Genomic DNA, 12,643 nt, shown 5'->3' with positions numbered 1-12,643 from the left:
CTTTGCCATGTGGCAGAATAGGTACACTGGTGGAGATGCAGTATCTTCTGGCTGCTGCCTGCTTCAAGCTGGTGCTGGCAGATGCATGGAGTATCAGTGTTCCTTGTTTATTTGCATTACAGGAGATCCTTGCCCTCTCCCCATTCTGATTGAGAAAGCTCTAGCTCATCCCTAGGACCATTTCACATTTGTCATCATGACAGCTGGAGGGTTGGATCATGTTTGGATCATCTCATAACCAAACTGTCGTGCATGTCACTGACCTGAGCAAGCATGTTATCTTCTGCACCAGCTACTCACAAACTGATTTTCACCTGTGAATTTGTGCCTGGCACAGCCACGGTTTCAAAATCATCAGGAAAATGACAGGCCAAAATGTGACTAAGATTGAGAGGTTTGCCCTTGGAGCCCTGTGCCACGGTGCAGATGAGAAATGCCAACCTTTTGAGAGGCATAAATCTGCATAGCCAGGATGAAGGAATAGCACAGAGGAGAGTCTGTTTGGGCTCAAGCATCTCTTCCAAAAGTGTTCTTAACTTGAGGAGCTGAAGCATTTACTGTGTCCCATGAAAGTCATTTTATCTACGTCAGTTACCTTGACTGGAAAAACACAAGCAAATAAAGAGCACACCCTTCTTAAAGCAATCGGTATCACTCAATAAAGGACACATTTTTTATCCTTCCTCAGGTCTGAAATAGAAGCAGCAGACTTGAAGGTTAAACCCAAGCTACACAGTATTGCATTAGGTGTGTACTAGTGAGGTCAGCTCTGCAAGAAGAGGTGTCTGATACCTGTGAAGTAGAGGAGGGAAGAGGGAAGTGGAAGAGGATGTCTCTGAAGGGAGAGAGATCAGTGTGTCCTGATGAAGAGGGTTGTAATGGCTGCAGCTTTCCCTGCCTGGAAGTCAAAAGCACCTTCAAGCCAGACCTGCAGGGTTAACGTGTTAGCCTGCTCTGTTTTCTCCTCCAGACCTTGCTGTCACATACAGGCTTTGACAAAACAGAAGCAAGGCAGGCTGGAAAACTTCCTCAGAAATAGAAAAGTCAAGAAGTATTCTACTCAGAAAAAGGCTTTCCAAGGCTGGTGACGTACTTCAAGATAGTGAATGATCGACTTCAACAGCAGAAGGAAAAAAAACAACAAAACTATCTGTTCTTCCCTCTGGCAGGCTCCAGTGCCTTGGGAGATGGCTCTGCTGACTCATTCAGAAAGCAGTTTTCAAAACACGACTCTTTCTCTTGTATCTAGACAGCTCTTTTCCCTGGGAACAGCAGCCCACCTGCCCCAGTCAGCAAAGGCAGGCTGGGAAACCTGCCCTCCTCCTGCTCTTGACTGGCCTCTGGCTCAGTTCCTTGGCTCAGGCAGCCTCCACTCCTTGGTCTGCACTTAATTCTCAAAAGCCCAATTGCATAGAAAGCTGGGGTTTGATGTTTGGATGTTTCTCCAGTGTGATGTTCATCTCCTGTGCTCTAGGGTAGCAAGCCATGAAAACCAGTAAATAAATAGCTATTAAAAATACAAGGAACATTAAACAAAAGAGATTGCTGGTTCAGTTTTTTTTTTCCTGTTAAACAATTGGTTTCTTCTACATAAAGACAGGAGCCTGGTGCAAGGTAAATATAACTGCCTGCTTTAAACATAAATTCTGTCCCAGGGAGGTGGGTCTGTGCTGGTCCTGCTGCAGGCTCTGTATACTCTGTATACAGGTGTACTCGTGCTGCTGTGGGAGGCAGGGTGCTGACAGCATGGCATGTTGGATGGCCCTTTTTGTGCAAACAAATCAGGAATCTTTATTGAGTTCCTAGCCAGAGGACATCACTATGTCTATTTTGTAGGTGCTAAGGAGTTTTTTTTTTTTGCTTGTGGGCAGATCAGGGAAAGCTACTGGGTCAATCAGAGTATGAAGATGTCTGCGTAGGAGGACAGCCCAAACAGGGCCACGTTTCCTCAGAGATGTCTTTTTGGTACCAGAACTCTTTCCACAGGGAACTTTTAATGCTGGCACTATTGCAGCCTTCCCCCAAGCTGTGGTTGTAGTGGCTGTGTGGGGAAAAAGTAGATTTTTATTGACATAGCTCTTGGCAGGGTTCACTCAGTCCCAAAGAAGAGATCTGTGCTGGAGAAAGGAGCAAACTCCTCAAGGTTTTCCCCACAAGTTGCCATGACTTTGAATCAGATGGAATAAAGCTAGCATCAGTAGCACCGTTCTCTGAGCGACCTCACAGTGGTGAAACTGATAGGAAATAGGAGAGCTTCCTGTGGGAGCTGCTTGGTGGCAGCTTGGGTGAAAGGGAGGATACACAGTAGCTGCCTCATCTAAGTGGCACAAGCAGGCTCTTGTGAGCGGATGTGCGAAGCATTTTATCTCTAGTCTGCTTCCCAGGAAGTCAATTATTCTTCCCCACTTTGCAGGGGGTAGGCAGCACATGCAGTTTCTGTAGACAAACAAGGGGCTGGTGAGCAAAGAGGACCTGGGGCCTGGGCATCTGTTTTACAGGAGATTGGATCAGATCTGAGGGCTGTGACTGGCTCATCTGCTTTCCTGGCTGGTGACAGCTGACAGCTGTGGAAGACAGAGGGAGAGAGGGAGGCTTGATGTGAAAAGAAAGGGAGCTGGAATTGCAAAAACACACTGATGATGGTTTTGCTGGTAGAATTCCAATTCCAAATCTACATGTGATGAATTAAATCCTGAAATGGTGTTTAGCAAACGCTGCTTGCCAGGCCAAATTAGCAGCCTCATTTGTTGCCAGTGGCAGCTCTTTAAAACTCTTAAAGACGGGCTCCTTTTAAAATGTGGCATAAATAGGATGTTTTCTCAACAGTAGCATTTCCTTGCTTGAGCATCGCAGTAATTTTTGTCCCCTTTGGTCTCCCACAGCTGGTACACCAAAAGAAAATGCCAGCACAAAAACCAGCCAAGCTCCTTGGAAATGTAAATAGACCGGAACCACTGGTGTCCTCTTAACACAGCATCAATCACTGCTGGGTGCTGGAAGTGGCAACACGTTTGTTGCAGTCCAGGCAGCCATCGAGGGCAGCAGATGGAGAAGGTTTAAGACCTTGTAGCACTGTTTTGGAGTTTCTCTGCAGAAAATGGAGCACAGATGGGGTGTGCTTTGACCTGCTCACTCAGTAACTGCAAAATCCTTTTCAGACCAGCTCTGTATTTATCTCTGGGCATCTCTGTTTATCTCTGTGGCATGGCTTGGAAACCCTGCACCCACTCACTACTCATGCTAGTCTTTGTTGGCTGTTAGCTGAGCTTCCTACAGACTTGAGGTGAATTAGCAGACAGTAAACTAAGGCAGGTCCTTATCTGATGGTGGGCTCTTCTCAAGAAAAATTAACCCATTTACTTTCTCCTAGTAGACTCTGTTTCCAAAACCAGTAGTTTTTGGAGACAGTTGCTGCAGGGGAACTGCAGCTGGTGATCAGTACTACATCCATCAGCCAAAAGAACAGAAATAGATCCATCCATTACAGAGGATTCCCATGCCACAGAGACTTCTCCCAGAAGGCAGAGGAACCTTAGAAAGCAGTGGATGATGGGCTCTCCGTTGGAATGGTGGTGTTACGAGATGCTTTGAACTGGTGATGAAGTGTGGGGAGGCTTTTAGCCAGAGTATGTTCTGAGTAGTAAATACTGGCTTTACCAAACAAAGAATAAGAGGAAGTCTGCTGAGAATTTTAGGGCAAAGGGAGAAAATATTTTAAGGAGAAAGGAATATAGTAAATACTGTGTTGTGCTCTGATTTGCCTTGCAGAATGGCTCTCATTAGGAAAAAAGGGCAGATGTGCTTTCTTGGGTGTGTCACATTTGTGGTGAACAGGCAACGGTCACAACAGTGGATGGAGATTCACCTGGCCTGTTTCAGATTTCTCTTGGCCAGGTCTACATGACATACACCTGACTGCTTTGCTCTGTTGATCATTAGGAAGGTAGTAAGTGATCCTGATGGACACAGGAGGTTAGAAGATGACTATTTTGGAGGCTATATCAAAAGACTGCTTTCAGAGATTGTTTTATTAGAGTAGAATTACTTTTGTTTTTAGGGATGAATTTTGGGCTGTGTGGAGCAGGATAATGCACTGTAATATTTTCTTGAGCACCTCATGTAGGAGCATGCCAATTCTTGGATGTCCTTGTGGGATGTTTGTTTCGCAGCCAATTTGTATTTCAAAGCTTGCATTTTCCAAGAACACCAGGTGGTTAAGGGAGTCATTGTTTTTCAGGTTACTCTCTCTTTCATGCCACGGAGCAGCAAGGGGTGCATGACGCAGCTGCCTACAGGAACTGCTGAGGATTTGTAGTCACTAAGGCTGGCACATACTAGAGGGGATTATGGTTGTGCTGATGGTAATGGGACTGATGCATCAATCCAGCCTGTGCAGAACCACAACTCAGAGCAGGGAATGATTTCTTGCCACTGTGGGAGGATATTCACACCACCTCTTTCTTTTAAGATGTTTATCATATGTTGCCTCCAGGGAGGATGGTTATGAGCCAGAGCCCAGCCTGGGAGCTGTTATACATCCTTTTCTCCTCCTCTAACTACAGGTGGAGCTGAGGGGCCACTTTCTAACTTAGGAAATAGTTTGACAAGTCTTCCTGCCTGAAGTAGCATAATTTCCTTTTTCCCTGAGTATGTCCTCTTGCTTCCCTTCATCTCCCTTTACCAAACCAGTCTGGGGAGCTGATTACACACACACATATACCTCCACACAGAGCAATATCACTTCACTAATTCTGCTCCCTGTGTCCCACAAACTTCAGGATTAATGCAATGAAAACGGTGAGCAGGACTAGACATCTCAGGGCGGTGGCCACCATTGTGAAAAGAAGCCGAGAGCCGGGCCAGGCCTTAAATCTGAAGACCCATATCTGGGGATTCTGACCTTGAAGGACCAACCTAGAACTTGCTGGAACTGGCAGAAGATGATATTACTATTGAACTTGGGGAGATACTCTGAGGTAAACAAAAAGCACAATGATGCCTGGGGGAGCACAACTTAGCTCCAAAGAGCTGCAAAGTGGTGTTGATACTTGACTGTTGATACTTGACTGTTGATACCTGAGCTGCTCCTGCCCATCTGTGACAGAAGTGCACTTTGATGTAGAGCAAACCCCACTGGTGTTTGCTAAACATGCAGAAAACCTCAGTCTCCAGTGCATCACTCAGAACTATTTCAAATTTCCCTGCCACAGGAGCTAATCCATTCTTCTGCACACCTGCTGATACCCTTCAGGGATTAGCAACCCATGGTAGAGCCTGAGCTGGATCTGGCACAGATGGACTCTCTGTCCCTGTCCCTGACTGCTGCAGCTGGGCAGCTGCTGGCCCTCAGGGCAGGGGCCCCTCTCAAAGCTCCTCTTTTGGAGACAGGATAGCTCTTCCAGATGCAGCATGGGGGAGTCAGGGAGGAGGCAGAGCTTGGCTGTAGATACAATTGGTTTAAAGGATGTAAAACCAGCAGCACTGTTTACTTTCTGCCCAGAATGGACAATACACCTTCACCTTCCCACAGCCAGTGCTATTGTGTTTATTATTATTATTATTATTATTATTATTATTATTATTATTTCCCCCCCCCATTGTTAGAAGACATGATTCCATTGTTGTTATTTTTAAGCTGCTGGTTCCGGAGCTTTAGGATGCTACCTGCCGACCGACCCTCTGTTTTGATTCAAATCATACCTTTCTCCTATCACAGTGACAAGCCCGCTCCTGAAAACAACAATGGGGCATTATTCAGACTTTGACTTTGCAGCTGATGGGAGATAAAATTATAAAGAGGGGTAGGTGAATCATCTGCTCTGAAGCACTGATGAATACACACGAGACGCTCAGATCGCAGCTCTTTGTGTGTTACAACGGATGAGTGGAGAAAGGGGAACAGTAAGAGATTCAGACAAATGCAGGGAAGCAAAATGGCCATACATGCTGGTAGGAGGGTGTCTTTCCCACTCACATGCTGGACTCTCCTGGCAGAACTGGAGCGTTATGACAGTGCTTTCACCCCTTTTTTTTTTTCTTTCTTTTTTTTTTTTTTTTGTCACTCCTGCCTTGTAGTGGCTTCAGTGAGAAAAGGGGGTTGCTGTGGCATGAAGATGGGGATCTTTGTTTCACTGTGTGGTCACTGTCACCCACATGGTGCTCCACAGAGTGTGTGAAGGCCTGGAGAGTGGCATCAATAGAGGACTGGTGGCTCAATAGAGGACTTTGAGAAGAAGCTCCTGAGTACACCGAGGCACATACAGCTTGGGGGATGGACCAAAGTAACAGGGCTTCATGTTCATTTTTAAAAATCCATAAAATTCTTTCCCCTACATGTTAAAGAGATAGAGAACATATTATCTTTTTCTCTACCAACTCTTTCCTTTGCTTCTCTTACCTCAAAAAACAGGAAAATGTGCTTGCTTCGAGAGCTTTTATGTTTTAAAAACTGAGAGTGTGGAAAGTTCTCTTGTTCTTTATTTTGTTTCACTTGGAAGACCTGGAAAACACAAAAGAAAGTGCTTCTTTGAATATTTGGTTTTTGTTCTGTTACTCTCCTTCGAGATGTGTCCTTCAAGCTTATGAACAAGCTTTTTGAATTTTTATGGAGGAACCAGAGGATTCAGAAAATAAATCTATGCTTTTCTAAGTGCCAGATAATATCTCCGAGGCATGAATCCTGCCATAGTATCACGAACTTCTTTAGCACTAGACCAGTGCCAAATCTCACCAGTTAGGTGAGAAGTCCATAAGGTGGCCTGAACATGGTGTCTCCATGTGTTGTCAAGGTAAGACATTACATGCCAGAAGGCTCCTTCAGCTTGTAGGCTCAGGTCCAATAAAAAAATGAGAAATAGCTATGGCAAATAACGCTCGTGTACTATTTAACAGGTGGGTGGGTGAACCATTGGCATGAAAAGTGAGGGAGACATCTTTCTGATCAAAGTCAGCTCACCTAAGCTTTTCAAAACCTATAACACAGGATGAAGCAGGCTATTTTTAAGGAGAGAAGGAAGGACCACTGACTTCATGCTGATGTCTCATTTTGCTGCATTGTGGTTGAAGCACGTGCTGTGGTAGAAAGGTCTGCAAACCAAATTGAAACTAAACTACTCGTCCATATGTATGAAGCATTGTGAAGGAGCTGGATGTGTCAGTTGCTCTGTCATTTGCAATAATGTAAAGACAACAGACATAAGAGATCTTCCTCCAGATGTAAAAGAGGAATGAAAAGTGTGAGGGTTTTCCCATATCCATAGAAATCAGCCCCAGGGCAACTGACACAGTTTCCTTTGGAGCAGTTGGGCTCTGCCCAGGCTGTACAGAGAGCTCTGTTTCTGCAGGGTCAGAGAGGCTCTTGGTACCCTTCTCTGTAGCTCTGACTCTCTGTAGTCATTTAATAACTTCACATTTATTGCAAAACCACTATTCACATTCCATTAGATTGGGGGAGGGGAAGGCTGTGTGCAGCAGTAGCAATGTACATTGTCATGGTTCACAAACTCGTGGCACTTGACAAGTGAGAGGAAATTGCATTTTTCCCCACTGTAAAGCAGCTACAGCGATGAAAGGTATGAAATTAGTCAGTCTTAACATGCATTAATCAAGGAAAGGAACCTGAAGATGCCCTTGGAGAAAGACAGACTGAGAGGCTGGGCCTAGAGCCTGGTTTTGCTGGTGGCACATGCTAGAGAGACAGCTCTGGTCAATGGCAGCAGATGGCTGGGTATGAGCAATGGGTGAGAGACAGTTCAGTAGCCAGTCTGGAGAGACCATGCTATCATGGAAACACCTAAGACCCAGAGGCTGATGAGGATTTCAGCACTGGGAGCAGGAGGAAGGGGAAATTTGGAAACAGCAGGTCCAAGGGAAGCTTTCCTGAGGCACCTGGGATGTTGGTATCTTTGGGTTGTTCCCAGTGGGAGACCTCCCATAGAAGGAATTCATCTGGCTCTGCAGCTTCTCTGCTCCAGTGCTGTCCCTGCAGGTGTGGCAGGCAATGGATCTGCACAAGGTGTGTGTTCCCTGGTTGTGTGGATCTGCAGGTGCCCGACTGCTGACAAACCTGCTCTGCACAGGACAACACTGCATCCTCCTCCCTGCAAGCACTGCTTTCTCCTGGGTGGCTGTGACACCGAGACACAGAGACATTCTGCTTATGTCACTGGGCTGGGGGAAGAAGTATCCAGAGAGAGAAGCTTGTGTTGTCCCCGTTCCCATGGGAATCTGGCTGGAAAATCCCAAGCTGGCCTGAGGTTTAGTGCCTCTGGAGTGCTAGGAATGGTGTTGGAAGTACAAGAAGACAAGACAATCGCAAGCCAGCACAAAGACAGTGATTACCACTGTCCTCCATGCACAGGCAGGAAGGTGCTCTTCCCTCCAACTCTGCCTGCAGAATCACTGAGAGCTCACAAAAAAGCCAGCTTCATCTTTGCAGCTTCTTTTATTCAGTGTGTTATTCACCCTCCCACTTTAGCTCATAATTGTGCTTGTTTTCTCCTGTGTTCTGAGGCTGTGTGTTTGAGATCTCTGGGTGGACAGTGATTGGGTTTGGTGCTGAAAACAGCTTTTTGGGGTTGATGCAAGACTGATTCTATTCATGAAACTTGAGGTGACTTCTTAGCTCTAGAAATATGAAATTGGAGTACAGCTCACCTTGCAGATGGTTGACTAAAATATTAAACAGTGATTCACCATTACTCACTGTCGCATCAGCTCATAAATTTAAAACAACTCTCTTTCCTATCTTTTTTTTATTTAAGGAAAAAAAAAAAAGAAGTAAAGCTTTATCATGCAGAACTATGCTAAATTGATTCTCCAGAGAGGTTAGCTAATGAACTTTTCACTGGATTCTGCCTCTTTACATTAGTTGAGAACTGAAACAATCAGGGGGGAAGAAATCTTGCTTTTCTATGTTACTAGAAAAAAAAACAGGAGTGGTGACATCTCTGGCAAAAAAAAAAAAAAAAAAAAAAAGGGTGGAAATGTGAATGCAATTGTCCATTATACTACTTAGAAGGATGAAAATAACAGCTGAACACTGTGATTACAGGCCACAGGAAATAAGAAGGTGCTGTGAGTTGTTTCTGGGGTCCCTATTAGCTGTCATTAGCCATTGCCTAGGAAACAATTTGTATCCCCTGAAATCCTCATTAAAGAATTCTCACAGATTTCTTCCTCTAAAGTAGGCAGGTTCTTCTTTCCTTCAGCAAGCCTCTGTCTCTTAGGCTGAGCACTTACTGCTGCTGGGCTTTAGGGGAGCTCTGGCACGTATTTTCCTATTTGTTTTCAATTTCCAGTAGGTTTGGTATCTTGGTGTTCAGAGTGCTATGGGGAGTAAATCTGCTGAGTGGGAAGCATTCCTAGCCCAAAGATTGTGCAGTCAGAGGAGAGACTGTAAGTGGAGACCAAGACTACCAAGGTGAGTGGCAAAACCAGAAATTTGAACTCCTGGTTCTCAAGCCAGGACTCCCTATGCATACACCAGCCTACTTAATTTGACTTCCCTTGGAAGGGGAGTAAGGCCCCTTTCCACTGATTTGAGCTGCTCCTGAGAGCTGTAGTAGTTGATTTTGCCCCTGGTACAAGCCACCTTCCATACACAGCCATGGCATGTGACTTACCAGTGTTTGTGCCTTCTGAGACTCATCCAGAGGTCTCCTAGTGCCTGCTTGAGAAAGAAAAGTTGATGAGGGACATCCAAGAAGATAGAGCCAGGCTCTTCTCAGTGGTGCAAGTGGACAAGAGGCAACGGGCAGAAAGTGATGCACAGAATTTCCACTGAAACATGAGGAAGAACTTCTTTCCTGTGCAGGTGAAACATTGCCCAAGAGATGTGGAGTCCCTGTCACTGGAGAACCCTCTGGACACAATCCTGTGCAATGTGCTCTGGAATGGCCCTGCTTGAGCAGGGAGGTTGGGCCACATGACCCACTGTGGTCCCTTCTAACCTGACCCATTCTGTGATTTGCAACATCTCTGCTGACTAATACCAAAATTCAATGATTTTGCTATCTTGTATCATCTCTCATCAGCCTCTAGTGGTTGTAGCACTTACTTTTTAATGTCAAGTAGAAAGTAAGCCCTGTTTTTAATGATTATTCTGCTTCTGTGAATGAAAGCTAGTGGGACCATAAGCATCTCTAGGCTGCCAGAATGTTGTTTGCTCTTTCTTTCAGCCAAATAAAAGCAGAGAGAATTAGCCTAATAAAACAGCATATCATGAGCCCTTGTCAGTGACCAGCAAACACTTCTGAAAAGAAAGGATGGCAGAAAAGCACTGGCACTAAGAGTTCTGAATCAACGCAGTGAGATGAGCAGAGTGAAAGCTCCTCCTTTTTATGCTAAAGTAGAGAGGATCCCTAGCTTACATCTGCTCTGGGGTCTTCCTGACACTGGTCTGTCCCATGCAGGAGTGAAGCCAGAATGCATCCAGAGAAGGTACTTTGGTTCACTGGGCTTCTCAGGAGTGATGAAGTTCTGCCATGAGACAGTTGTCTTCATCGTGTTTGTCTCAATTGCTCTCTTGTAATGAACCTTGCCCAGAAATCAAGTTTTATGATAGAGTCCACCATGTCCTTAAGCTCCCTGCTCATTCTTCAGCACAGGGTAGGCATGCCTGGTGCCTTTGCAAAGGCTGGATGGAACAGGTCTCCTGGCAGCCCTGGGAGGCAGAATTTGGCTCATGCTGCAGAGTCCTCTTGGTGCAGCCTGGACCTGGCAGTAAGCATGATATGTGAGTGTTGCAGAGGGAGAAAACACCACAGAAATGAGGCTCAGGCTCTCCAGGGCCTCTTTCCAAGCTTTTCAGGTGAGGATGCGTTTTAATATCATCCTTGTTTCTGCCCCCAGCTCCTTTTTGCAAACCATCACTGTGCTGGTGCTGGGGTTGTTTGGAAGAGGAAGCATTGCCATGGGCTCCTGGAGAAGTTGCCGTGCTGTTGTGCTCACATCAGCTGCATCTCTCCTGGTGGTCAGCTTCCCTGTTTCAGGGGCTGATGACAGGCAAGCTGCCCTGGAGCACTGAGCTCTTGCAGCCAGGGACTTCAGGTGCTGACCAATGTGAGTGGAAGAGGGCAGGCAGTGGTTGTGCAATGTTGCCCACTTGCACTTGTACCAGCATTCATGCTGCCCATATGATGCCATGGATAGGAGTTTGAGAGCTGTTGTAGATGTTTTTTGAGGGAAAACTGCCTGGAGAATGGCATATTTGTCACTTGAATGTTGGGTATGACAGGAAAAGCACATGGTTCTTCCCTTCCTTGTGCTCTCTGCCCTTAGACACCATGGCAGTCTGGGAACAGCCAGACTGCCATTATTTTAGTGTCTTAGCCTGTGTTGTCCTGGTGAAGGGTGAGTCCTATTCAACCTTTCTGTCACTTCAGGGTTCCTGTGAAGATTTCCTGCTTTCTACCATAAAGGGGGCCAAAAATGCTTAAGGAAATGGCAGTTTCCGAGGCAACCACACTTAACAATTTCATCAATTAATCAGGAGGAAACTAAGGAAGAGAATGGGAAGCAGATGCTCGGAGCAGGACAAGGCTATGAATGATTGATGCCATCTAAGAGACAAGGCAGAATTTACTCCAGGAGAGACCTCAGCCTGGGGCTGAGGCTACTTCCTATGTAAGAGTTCATTACTGCAGAATGATGGCAGGAAGCCAGGAATGGCTTCCTAGGTGAATGTCCAGTCCAGTATTTAGAAAACCATGAGGTACACTGCAGAAATACAGGTTGGCTCAGAAAGGCACGTGAAGACTCATGGAGAGATGGAACAGAAATCATATACTGATTTTCCCTGCCACATGCAACAGTTCTGTTAAGCCTAAGAAAAATTGGATTTTTGATGTTCCCCAGTCAAAGTTACAAGTAGGTGTGATCTCTTCAAGATGTTAATATCCTGCTGCATTTGTGATCACTGTGTGTTAGCTGACCTATCTGTTTGCTGCAGTCCAAATGCAGGACTGCAGCAAATGCATCCAACAACCAGGACTGCCCTGAAGCATTGCTTATGTGTGCAAGGCAGCTGAGGGAGAGGTTGGATTTCTTCTGGGTGTCCATGGTGGGAATAAAGGCTGTAGAGGTCTTAACCAAAGGTATCAGCTCATGTTCAAGCCCTGCTGAGAACAGCAACAAGGGGAGGAAATCACGCAGTGATTCGCCAGGTTATGGTGAATCTTTGCTCTTCTCTTGCAACTTGATTGGAATGGTAATGAAAAGGTCTTAAAGATGATACAAGGAAGTGAAAAATGTCATGATGAGATAGAAATTTGTTAGAGTAACTGTGAATCCATGCTTTTTTTTCTTTGCTTTTAAAACATATTTATACTTTTTTTTCTTCATGGCATTTTTTTAAATTGTTCCTTCGATTTCCCTCCACATTTAACAATACAACTTATTTATTTTTTTCTCGTAGAAGCAACTAACTGAACCAAATGATGGAAACAGCATTCTTAGCATCCCTTCTATATGCAGCAGAGATTTTCTCTGTATGAATTAATGTGACACTGCATTCTTTCCTTAACACTTTCATTTATGTGAGTGCCGGAACAGGCCTTTTGCATAAATCAGCAAGAGAAAACAAACCATCTCTTGCTATAACCATTTGCTCCTTTTACCTCAGTAATAAATCCCTCCTGGGAAT

This window comes from Anomalospiza imberbis, chromosome 4, assembly GCF_031753505.1.
Source record: "Anomalospiza imberbis isolate Cuckoo-Finch-1a 21T00152 chromosome 4, ASM3175350v1, whole genome shotgun sequence".
Lineage (NCBI taxonomy): Eukaryota > Metazoa > Chordata > Aves > Passeriformes > Viduidae > Anomalospiza > Anomalospiza imberbis.
This window is presented reverse-complemented; position numbering follows the sequence as displayed.